Here is a 12,848-nt window from a genome sequence, read left to right as displayed (position 1 = left end):
CCAGTGCGGGGCTCGGTCTCGCGAATCACGAGATCATGACCTGTGCCGAAATCAAGAGTCAGTTGCTCAACCAACTGAGCCATGTAGGTGCCCCTAACAAGTTTTTCTAACAGAAGAGAATTGAAAAGGGCAAGAAGAATGTCTTAAACATGAAGGATAGATGAGGAGAAATGAAAACGCCCCGATAAATCCATTCAACTCATTGTTGTGAAAATCAGAAGACATCGCATAGCAAAAGCAAAGAATAAGTACTGTCTGGTTATTTACTTATTATTGTTATTATTATTATTATTTTTTTTACCAGAAAGCAATTGAGCAGGGGAGACAGAAAAAAAAATTGTTATAATCTACGAGGTCTTATTTTACGCCAGTCAGCAGTGCATGAGTAACAAAATGGATTGGAGATAATTTGAAAGAAATTCTTCCAAGATAGGGCAATAAATCTGACCTTGTTTCACCAAGCTTGGGAAAGAGGAGACACAGAATTGAAATATGTTGATGGAAACATATGCTCTCTTCCAGACAAATAGGCCTGCTGGAGGAAGAGATCAGATAGAATGCTACGTCAAGAAGACAGACATCTTTGCGGAAATCCATAGTCGTGTGGATGGATGCGTGCCAAAGAGCAAAGAGATAAGGGAACAGAAACAGAAGGGATATTGTTGTGGTACGGGTGAAGGTTTCTGAAATCTAGCCAATCATCAAAATTGTTTAGGGGACCTTTAAAATGCAATCTCTTGAGTCCCTTGTAAATCGTAAATTCTGGGGTTGGATCCTAAAATGTTATTCCTACGACTCTCCAAGTAGTCCTGAGTGAGGATCGGTTCGGTTTATGAATCCCTAATACACAGACGGGGCCACTGTCCCACTTGAATAAAAAGGGAAATCGTTTCCTAACACGTTTTTATTAATTAAAAACATTTTTAACGTCTATTCATTTTTGAGAAACAGAGAGAGGCAGAGCATGAGCGGGGAAGGGGCAGAGAGAGAGGGAAACACAGAATTCGAAACAGGCTCCAGGCTCTGAGCTGTCACCACAGAGCCCGACGCGGGGCTCGAACTCACGGACTACAAGATCGTGACCCGAGCCAAAGTCAGACGCTTAACTGACTGAGCCACGCAGGCGCCCCCTAACACATTTTTTTTAAAAACCAGAGAGGCGTGATTCAATAATGGTGGGGGATTTCAACTTTATAGACAACTCCTGGAAGCCTCATTTGGCCAAAAACAGAACAGCCTGAAACTTGCTACGTTTCTAAAAAGATGAAGCAGGCAAATGCAGAAACTACTGTCCTCGATTTAACTCTGACCTTCCAGGGCAACGTAGTGTTTATCAGAGAGGATGAGAAAGGAATCTCAGAGAAAAGGTCACCCAGGGCACATGGTGTGAGCCAGCAGATACAAGGTAACATGATTCAGAGACAGAATTCAGAGGTAAAGAAACGGATAATTGCAAGGCAGGAAGAAGGAAGTTTCATTGTATGCAAAATGTTTCACAGATTTCTCAAAACATTCAAATCTCACAATGCAGATACGGGTGACGGCAATGAAAAAGAGACAGAAAGTCTAGCACAAGTAACAAAACGCAGCACACAGAAACAGAACCGAAACTGACGGGTCACTCCCTTAGAACTCCAACTTGGGCTGTCATTTGCGGACCTTCAAAACAAAATTACAAACACCTCCCTCGCTCCCTGAAGTTTTGGTTCAATTTGTCTAGGGAGAGAAATCAGCATAGATCATTTTTTCTTAAATCTCCCCTGCGTGATCCCAATATTCAGTTATGGTTGCAAACCACTGCTCTGGATGCTCAGATTTCATTTCTTTAATGTTTATTTATTTTTAAGGGGCGGGGGGGAGAGGGGCAGAGGGGAGAGGGAGACACAGAATCTGAAGCAGGCTCCAGGCTCCGAGCTGTCAGCACAGAGCCCGATGCGGGGCTCAAACTCCCAAACTGCTAGATCATGACCTGAGCAGAAGTCAGAGGCTTAACCCACAGAGCCACGCAGGCACCCCATGGATGCTCAGATTTCAAAGGACGGGATGCAGAGGAGCACAAACCAAAGGAGTGTGTAAGAAAGTGCCAGAATTTCATCAACAGGACCTGGGGCTGGCAAACGAACAAAAAGGCAAAAACCAAAGCAGAATACCTTTCAGTTATATTTGGGGGGCACTGGAGATCAGGGACTGGATAGGCACGCTGTCTGGGAAGAAGTCAAGAGAACTTTGAAGGCTGGCCATGAGTAAATACCCTTCCAATTTTCTAAAACGGGTAGCAAATGGATTCTGCAAAAACTACGGATGATTGCCCTGGATATGGATCTCACAAGAGATTCCAGAATGTGTTACTAAAGCGATGTTATAATAGGCACCCAAATGACAAAGAAGTGATTATAGGACCCAGCATGAGCTCGCGAGAACTTGTCCTGTTAGCCCGGCCCATTTCCATTCCTCAGTGGGGGGTTGGCAGATAGAGACAATATACGCACATTTCCATTCAGGCATCTGGACTTTAGCACAACAATTGGCGATTTCTCTAATGATATACTTCTGGCGAAGACAGAGAAGAAAGGGTTGGATGCTAGAGCGTGTTAGTGGGCTATTAACTGTTCAGGAGTCATATTTAAAGAACACGCGTTAACGGATTGATGTCAAACGTGGTGAGGGCTTCCTAGCGTCCTGGTGATCTGCCAGAGAAGTCGTTTGCAGCCCTGCGCAAACTCTGGATTTTTATCAGTGACCTGGATGAACATCCAAGGGGCCTGCTCACTACTTCTAGAGGAGACATAGCTTGGTGTGATAATGCGATTATTTTATAGCAGAATCAGAGCCTAAAACGGATTTTCGAGGGCCTGGAATGACAGGGGGAAAAAAAATCTAAAAATAATTAGATTTAATAAAGTTGCAAGTCCAGTACGAAGTCCTAAATTCTCACAGTACTTGGAGGGAGACATTCAGTATAAAGGCAGCTGGTGTTTCTTACGAGCTTCCGTCAACAGTGAATTTCACAGCGATTAAACACAAGGTAGCTCAAAACAAAACCCGAAAATGGCAAAGTACCGCTCTCATAAAAGTCAAGAATCTATATTGGAGGAGGAGGGCCTGGTCACCCTGGACTCTGCTGCCCAGCTCATACCTGGATCTTCGCATTTATTTCTGGGTCCCGCCTCGGAGAAGGGAGAGACACCGTCCGGAATCTATTTCAGGGAGATCCGCCAGCAAAGTGAAGGGACGTAGAACCAAGCTGTACAGAGAACAAGTGAAGGAACCGTCTTGCTTATTAAGAAAAGACACCGAGGGATAAGATGCCTGGCTTGCAGTAATTGAAAGCCCGTCTTATGGAAAAGGAATTAGACTTTATCTTGTGCAGTTCAACGTGATTAAACCAGAACAGGTACCTGAAAGCTTGGGGAGGCCTGAAGGACTTTCCATATGTAGAACCGAGTATTAGTAATGAGCTGTCTGAAAACGGATCCGGCTTCCTCGGGAAGCTGAGTCCGTCACTGACCGCAGGGCCGAGCTGGGTCCTCGCTACAAGGGATGCTGAACAGGAAAATGAGGCATCAGATAAAACTGGATGAAGCGAGCGCGCATTCAGGTTCTACTTTGTTACGACTGATACGTGATGACTTAGGCTGGCCTTCTAATTATTCCTCCAGCGGGCCAGGCGCCTGCGCGCCTCAGGGCCTTTGACTCACTACTCCCGCTTACCCGGATCATCACGTGACTCGCTTCCGAACTGGCATCGGGTCTCGGTCCAGCTTTCACACCCCGCCCCCCCCCGCCACCGTCTCATCTGCATAGCTTCTCATTTCCGTCCTTCTCTACCCGTTGTTCTGTTTTCTTTTTCTTCACGGATCTACCGGGGGACGTCGAATTATGGGTTTAAACGTCACGTGTTTGTGGCCTCCCCCACCTAGAATGTAACCTCTGTGAGGGCAGGCATCTTGTCTAGTATGTTCGTTACTGTATCTTTAGTGCCTGAAAGGTGGCTGGCCCAACGCATATGTCGTTGAACAAATGAACCCAAGTTTGGACCCTGATTGCAGGGCCTTTGAGGCGGGGCTGGGAGGTTACTTTTACTGCCCCATCCCAGCCAGCTGGTGAAGATGTAAGGAATATGATTCGCTGTATCTGGCTCCATCGAATCCAGGAAAATAAGACTTGCTTTCTCTGGCAATGACACTGCTTTCGCTGCCCCCCGGGTGTCACGGACAGAACACCTTGGCTAATGTGAACAGGACTCAGTTATAGGTTTTATTTAAATGAGAGTGTTCTCCTGGTATCTTGGTAAGGAAACTGGGTTTTCTTTGGAGGTAAACTTATTTTTTTTCATGTTTATTTATTTTTGAGAGAGAGAGAGAGTGGGGGGGGGGGTGCAGAGAGAGAGAGAGAGGGAGACACAGAATCCGAAACAGGCTCCAGGCTCCCAGCTGTCAGCACAGAGCCCCGATGCAGGGCTCGAACTCACAAACCGTGAGAACGTGACCTGAGCCGAAGTCAGACCTAACCCACTGAGCCACCCAGGCGCCCCTGAAGGTAATTTAACCTTCAGTTGCCCACTGGCTCTCTGTCGCAGGTGGGGAATTCCAGGCTGCCTGCTGCTTATCCGAACAGCCTCAGGACACACAGCAGGGAGGGACAGGGACGACCCTCCAAAGCCAGTCATTAAAACATCTGTCTGGAGTTCTGGGTCAGGAAAAATCATAGAGCCTAACGGGAGAGAGCTAGTGAAATACTGGCCAAATTAGGCCTAGGAATTATTGGTATGTTTAATTTATCCGGATGATCCCCTCGACCCCCACTACCACCAGAAGTGGCTGTGGCTGCACATTTATTAAATGATGCTGAACTTAATGCTCTGGGCTAAAATATTAATCACTCATTCACTGCCCAAGTGTTCGTGTCAAACGGTTAGGGCATCCGGGCTGTGAAGGCCACCTCTGAACCCCAGAAGCAGACGTTATGCGCAAGGAATATGCAACTCGAGAAGCCACTTTAAACCTGGGTTGGTTTTTTTTTCTTTTTTTGGCTTTTTTTTTTTAAGGCACACAAACATGAAAAGAAACTGTAACGTGTGCATGTTAATTATAGCTTCCGTCTGCATGGAAAGGAGAAAACTAGCAAATGAGAGTAATAGTTACCGATGCCGATGCTGGTGATGGTGATAAGCACGCCGTTGACGCTCTCCGAAGGCTCTACATATAACAGTTTAACCCTCACAACAGCCCTGTGAAGTGAGCACCTCACCCCCATTTTACAGATGAGGAAATGGAGGCAGAGAGTGGTGAAGACACTGTCTGAGGTCACACAGCTAATAAGCAGTAGACCTTGGCCTTCTCTCCCGGCCTATGCTCTTGACCACCGTGCGGTGCAGCTTCCTCCAAATTTCCGGAGGCACGTCCGTAACCCCCGGATGGAAACCCCGGGTTTGGCACAAGCCGGCCTTGAGGGCGAGGGCGAGCCTCTCGGAGCTGCACAGGTTCATTTACGCACTTTTCCCATTCATTTCGCCGGCAACTCGCGCGTAGCCTGGGAGATGGGCCCCGCGCGGGTTCTCACTCTTGCAGCCTCGCACCTTCTCTCCTTTCGCACCCGTGGGAGATTCTCCCACAAAAGAAAAGAGGCCCAACCTGTCGGATACCAGGAGCGAAGAACGAATGCATCGGACACCCCACCCTCCTAGCATCTCGTCCCCAGGCGAGACACATACCTGGGAGAGAGGGGCGCCGGGACCTGCGCGTAGGGACTCTCGTGTGACCGTCCTCGTCTCCTCCCAGCCCCGCGTGCAGTGACATCACGTTTGGGTCCTTGAAATCAGCCCCCCGGGGTCGGGGGGTGGGAGGGGTGGTGGGATATACACCATGAAGTCAGCGGATGCTGCGAATTAAGGTGCGTGTGAGCGGGGGCTCCGACAGGGTGGCGGCCCAGCCCCCACGGCACACGCCGTGCGCTGCCTCCCCGAGGGACAGAACGACGGGCCTTGCGCCACTCTGCTCTCCGCAGCGACCGCATTCGGGACAATGCAGAGCACACATTCGTCTTGCCTCATGATTCCCTCCAGAGCCGTTATCATCCGTCACGCAGAACTTTCATTATGAACATTTCCACTCCAAAGAGGCACGAAACCACCAAAGTCGGCCGACTCAAGCCTTCTCTGGTCCCGTTGTGCCCAGACCAGCATTTCTTCCCGTCTGCTGACTCCCGCATTCCCACCGCCCGCGTGCCCAGCTCACACCTTCAGCTCTTTTGCACCCACCCCCCCCAACCCCCCGGGCTCTGTTGAATTCTCTAGGCGCCTGATGTCGGTTCCCGGCCCGCCGGACCTGCCTCCCGGCTCCAGCTTTCTCACCGCGGAGTTCCCCTCGGGCCTCGGTGTCATCATCTGTAAAACGGGGTTATGGTAGTGCCCAACCTCATAGAGCTGGTCTGAGGATTGAAATGCGAAGGTATGTGAGGCCCATAGCCGCCCCCGGCAGGAGAGTAGAGGTTGCTGTGGCTTCCTTACACGCTCTCTCGACAAGTAACTCTTTACGCTTTTGCACCCACCTGCTGCCTGCTCCTGCCCAGGGAGAGTGTGACAGGGCACGTAGGCCATCCGCTTCCCTACCCCCTTGACGATGCTCACAGCGCTCCCTTATCCTGAAAGGTCTTTCCCTACCTACCGAACTCCTACGTGTCCTTCAAACCCCTCCTCAAATACCACCTTCCGTAAGGAACTTTGGCTGATCCTCGATTGCTGGTAAACTTTGGCCTCTTCGCTGTCTGGGAGGCTGCTGGGTTCTCAAGTGATAGCATGACCCTTCCCCCATCCATGTCCCTCACTATGCCTGATAGAACTCTATGGGGGGGGGGAGGGGGGGAGGGGGGCCAAGGTGCTGAAAAGCACTGTTACGGTGTAAATGCGCCCTGGGAGGGGTACACATTTTTCCCACGGGCTGAATTGTTAGGTATTCCTTAGCACCGATTAATTTCCCAGGATTGTGGGATCAGAGCCCCGGAAGGACTCCGAGAGGTCATGGGCTGACCTTCCTATTTCACCGATGAAGAAGCAGAGGCCCAGAGACCGACTTAGCCGACGTCACACGGCTGGGCTTAGAGCCGGCTGTGACCCGCCGCCTCCTGTTCTGGCCATCCCGCCAGGCTCCTGGAAAAGCAGGACAAAGCCTGATAGAGGTGGGTAAGAGGACAATGGTCTGAGCATGGAGAGCTTCCAAAAAAAAAGACTGGAGGGGCCGCCAGGAAGGCAGGACCAGCAGGGGCAACCCGAGGACATGAGTCCAACGGTCGGGAGAGAATCAGGCAAAGGGCTCAGAGTTTCTGGAGTCTCAGTCCTGGGGGGCAATTATCCACCTGCTTTATCTTGTGTCCGTATTGGAAGCCTCCCTACCCACAGCCCTGGCCCCGCCACAAATGGCCACATGCAGAAGCCATCAGGCTGGGAGCCCATTATCACTCTATTATTTAGGATGTGGGCTTTTTCCATTTCCTAATGGCTGCATGGGTTCCCGTCCTTGGAAGAAACGCTGAAGTCTAAAATAGCCACCACCAACCCGCCACCTCGCCCCACCCTCCATGCCTTTTCTCTGCTGTATGTTCTTCTGCGTCGATGTGCTTCTTACCTCTTGAAATCATCAGCGTTCGTTCATTCATTCATTCATTCATTCGTTTTCTTATGCACTGTCTGCTACCCCATTAAAAAGAAGCTGGAAGGTTAGGCACTTTGTCTTCTTAGTACAGATTAGGTGCTCAGTAAATAATCCCCACATCAATGAATGAGTAAGAGTCATAACCGGACCGTGTTCTACTGATCAGTATCTGTTCGTTTCCTCCCACATTTCTGGGGTTTCCATTCTGCTGTTCTTTCTCATACTCCTTAAGTTTACGGTTTCTCTCAATAATTTTGATCCTTCCTTCTTTTCTTTTCTTTCTTTTTTTTTTTGTAATGTTTATTTATTTTTGAGAGAGGGTGGTGCAGAGAGAGACACACACACACACCCAGAATCAGAAGCAGGCTTCAGGCTCTGAGCGGTCAGCACAGAGCCCGATGCGGGACTTGAACTCACAAACCGTGAGATCATGACCTGAACCGAAGTCAGACGCTCAACCGACTGAGCCACCCAGGCGCCCGATCCTTCCTCCTTTTCTAATGTAAGCATTAACTTTCTAATGGGTTTAACTGCATTCCCAAGTTTTGATTTCTAATATATTAATTATTCAAGTACTAGGTTTGTTTTTTTTTTTTTTTTTTTTTAGTTCCAAGTATGTTTAAATTCTCATTAGGATTTTTTTTTTGAGCCATAAGTTATTTGGACGCCTGTGTGCATGTTACATGTACTGTATGTCTTTAATTTCCCAATGAGTGTGGTTTTCCTACATTGTGTTTAATATATTATTTCTAACTTAATTTATTTGTCGTATGAAATCCCAATATGGGCAAACATAATCTTTTGAAATCCAGTTTGATGGCCCTGGCAGTTGAGCAGTCTGCATTAATATTTCATGTGTTTTGAAAATAAGGTATTTTCTCCTACAGCGGGGTGCCATGCTCTATGCAGGCCTGTCTGATCAAGGTCACTAATTGTGCCTTTCAGACCTTCTATATCCCTCCTTCTGGTTGGGCTATTTCTTTTCTTTTTTCTGTCCCACTGTTAGCCTCTAGTTGTTTGAAAGCTAAAGGTTTTGGCCTAGCCTCCCATGCTCCCTCTTCCTCTTAAACAGGACAAAAAGACCTTATACAACCATGATCGAGCCTCTCCCCTCTTACATGCTGTTTGTCTGTAATATTGTGGATTCTCTGACTTAGTTTTCCGCACAAACCAGGCCTTATGTTTATTGTTCTAAAGTCTTTTATTTAGGTTTGCTTACGTCTGTGCTCTCATCATTCCTATCTGTATCTCAGACCTTTCACCTGGAACCACTTTCCTTCTGTCTAACACAATCTTTCAGAATTGGCTTTGATGGCAGTCTTTCTGTGGTAAACTCTGCCCGATATGGCTTTTCTATAAATGTGGTTGTTGTACCCTTATTCATAAAAGCTAGTTTTGCAGGATGCAGTATGGTAAACTGATACGTTTTCCCTGAGAACCCTGAAGACATTGTTCCTTTGTCCAGAAATTGCCACCAGTGCTGATGAGACGTCACCTGGTTTTGCTCACTGGCTACTTTGGAAAGATCCCCTCTATCCTATTTGGTATTCTGAGCTTTGCCGGTGGCTGTGTATTCCTTTTCATCTTGCTTAGATTCCAATAACTCTGGAAAAGTCTCAGCCGTGATCGCTCTGGATACTGCTCTTCCGGAGTCTAATGGTCTCCTTCTAGAACACTGATTCGACAGAAGTTTAACCCTGTGATGCCCCGTAGAGTAGTCACTAGCCACACGTGACTCTTTAGGACATTTCCATCACTGGAGAAGGCTCTGTTGGGCAGCAAGGACAGAGTTCTTCATTCCACTCTTACTTTCTCTTAACCTTTCTCTCACATTTTCTGACTCTTTGTCTCGTAGGACCACAGACTGAATGGTTTGTTTAGGTCAGTCTTCTGGTTCACAATTTCTCCGTTTCTTCAGCCTCCTTCATCATTGATTTTCTTAATTCCAACTATTATTTTTCATTTCTAGACTATCTATCTACTAATATGTTAAAATATATGAAATATGACCCTAAGTGTACCTCGTGTGATTCCATCTCAGGATTTTTTTCAGATTAGATTTTTACATGTGCGAGATTTGGTCAGCCCACCAAATTCAGACTGAAAACATGTATGAGAGTTGGCGTAGGGTTATACGTTCTCATGGGGAGCTCTTTGATGGACAAATTTCCAACAGTCCCTTTCTGGTGGTGGAGTTTATTTCTCTTTAATCTCACAGGGACCATGTAGTTCCTCGGGCTCCCAACTTAACATGTGGGGGTGGGGGATGGAGACCGAGGGGTAGACAGCGCCTTCCTGTTTTATTCCTCACCTTGAGAAAGCCCTAGGTTTTACATCCTGTCGCGTACACCCTGTGAGGCCAGAAAAACTAACGCTCAGTATCTCAAGCCATTATGGTTTGGCAGTAAGTCCTGGGGATATTTGGCAACTCACGGATTTTTATAGCATCCCTTCTTTTTGTTCCAAACTCTATAACCTTGGGATAATCATCAGGCCAGGCCCAAATGAAAGACATTCTGCAAAATACCTGACCTGTACTTTTCAAAACCGTCAAGGTCACGAAATACAGGAGGAGACTCACGCGACGTGACAGGTAAATGCACGGTGGTGCGCCGGCCTGGATTCTGAGACGAGGAAAACCGGTGAACTCTGTGCGAAGTCTGCAGTTTAAGCTAATAGGAAGGTTCTGGCAAATGTACCAGAATGGTATAAGATGATAACCTATGTGCCATCTTGATGACTTCTCTGTAAATCCATCATTCTTCCCAAATCCAAAGTTTATTTAAAAAGAAGGCTCTGGGGGCGCTTGGGTGGCTCAGTCAGTTGAGCGTCCGACCGCAGCTCAGGTCACGATCTCGCGGTTTGTGAGTTTGAGCCCCGCGTCGGGCTCTGTGCTGACCGCTCAGGGCCCGGAGGCTGCTTCGGATTCTGTGTCTCCTTCTCTCTCTGCCCCTCCCCTGCTCGTGTTCTGCCTCTCTCTGTCTCAAAAATAAATAAACATTAAAAAAAAATAATAAAAAGAAGACTCTGGTGATTTCTGGCTTTTTTTTCCAGCCAGGTAGGTGGCCCATTGAAAAAGATGTTTCTTCCTGTAATCAATAGTTTAGTTGTATATTTTGGAGACTCCTGTAGGGTATGTACCGTACCACCAGAAGCAAATCCCCTCACCTGGGGAAGAATGGGTCAGACTCACAATAACCAAATGTGGCCATTATAACGCATGAAACGTGACGGAACTGGAGTGGGATGTGCCTAAGGACCCGGGCTCCAGAGCGGAGGGGACCCTTGAGAGCACGCAAACAGTCCCAGTTATAGAAAAGGAAGATGGGTTTACATTTATCCCTCAACAAAGGGAAGGTAATCAGACCTGCTGCCCGTACGTAAAACTAACTGAAGGCAACACATATCCACACTTGCTCGAATAGAGCTTGTTATGGGCTAGTTTATATGCCTCCTCCCCGCCCCCCCCCCAATTTAGGTGGTGAAGTGGTCACCCCCGGTACCTCAGAAGATGACTTTGTTGGACAAGAGGATCTTTTCAGAGGTAACGGAGTTAAAATGAAGTCATTGGGGTGGGGTCCTAGTCCAGTAGGAATGGCGGCGTCTTTATAAGAGAGGAGAAATTTGGGCATGGACACGTGCACACGGGGAGAACACCACATGAAGAGGAAGGCATAGATTAGGGCAGTATGTCTACAAGTCAAGAAACACCAGCAGACCACCCGAAGCAGGAGGGAGGCATAGCACCGTCTCCCTCACTGCCCTCGGAAGGAACCAGCCCTGCCAACATCTTGGTCTTGGCCTTGGACCCTCCTGAACTGTAAGAATATAAATGTCTGTTCTTTAAGGCACCCAACCTACGGTACCCTATTAGCCCTAACGGACTACAACAGCTGATCCCTAAGACTCGATGTAATGTCTTCGCATTAGGAGAAATAGCCCACCCGGGTCTGCAGCGCGGACCTGCTTCAGACCATGTATTCTTTAACTGTCTGGAGTCCCCTGGAGGGGGCAGGAGAGATCTTGTGACCCAAGGTTCAATGCCATCCCCAGTAACATTCCCATCATTGGGCAATGACCTCCCCTATTAATATTTCAGTTCCACAGAGAGGTCCTGGAATCCACTCAATTATTCTCTTTTAGAGTGCTCTCGACCTGAAAAAGCACAATGTTCTTATTGACGCTGCACTTTAAAAAACGTTCTGAAGTCAATCTACAGGGCACTCTGGCTATTCAGATCGGGAAATGGGTTAACCAATAAGGATATAAAGACACAGAGAGATGTTTTGGCAAGATCACACGGCAGTCCGTGCCAAAGATGGGAACAGAATCAATGCCCCGTTGCAGCACATGGTCAAGGATCTGAATGCCTCCAACAGTTGACCTTGTCAGCCCCTGGAGGTTATGGGCCAACGGGTAGAATCTCCAGGCCTAGAAGGCTGCTGTTGTCTCTTCCGGCCCGATAAAACCCGATTCTGGTGTCTCGCAACTCACGAAGCTAAACATGTCTTTACACCTTACCCCCAGAGTTACCCCCCAAAGACCCCAAATCATGTGGAAAGATAGAGACACAGTGGAATCTCAGACCCTCCAGCAGAGCTAATGGGCTACATCCAGAACCAGACTCAACCCTTCTAGAGAAGGTAGAACTTTTCTCTATTGCCAAGGATGTACACCCCTTGCCTTTCTCTTAGAACGATCCCCGCCCCCTCCGTCTATGCCACAATATTAGAAGCAAACGTGAAGCAGATGACCCAGAGAATTCTGAACCAAAGAGGTTCAGATTGGGGAGAGGGTACAATTAAATCACTGACACACACTATTCTCCGAGAATGTCGGTCCACACCACAAGTGGCCCGGGACACACACAACCCTCCCTTGGATTCCAAACTCATGCACCACCTCTCCTCCAGCTAAGTTTCTCCAGGCCCCAGGTTAGACACTCACAGCACAGAGTGTAGCACAAAGCACATGTCCATGGTGTCCTCAGCACCTCTTGACCCCAACACTTCCTCATCACCCGCAGTGCTGGCGACAGAGGCGCTCTCGGGCTAGTACAGAAGCAGCCTCCAAACCAGCCCCGTCCAAGAGGGAGACGAGGCAAGCCACATGGACAGAATTTGAAATGTAGCAGCCCCTTTCTTAAAAGAAACACGTGAAATCACCTTTAATGGTGTTTTCCATTTAACCCAGTATATC

Source organism: Panthera leo, chromosome B2 (assembly GCF_018350215.1).
Source record: "Panthera leo isolate Ple1 chromosome B2, P.leo_Ple1_pat1.1, whole genome shotgun sequence".
Taxonomy (NCBI): domain Eukaryota; kingdom Metazoa; phylum Chordata; class Mammalia; order Carnivora; family Felidae; genus Panthera; species Panthera leo.
Note: the sequence above shows the minus strand (reverse complement) of the source record.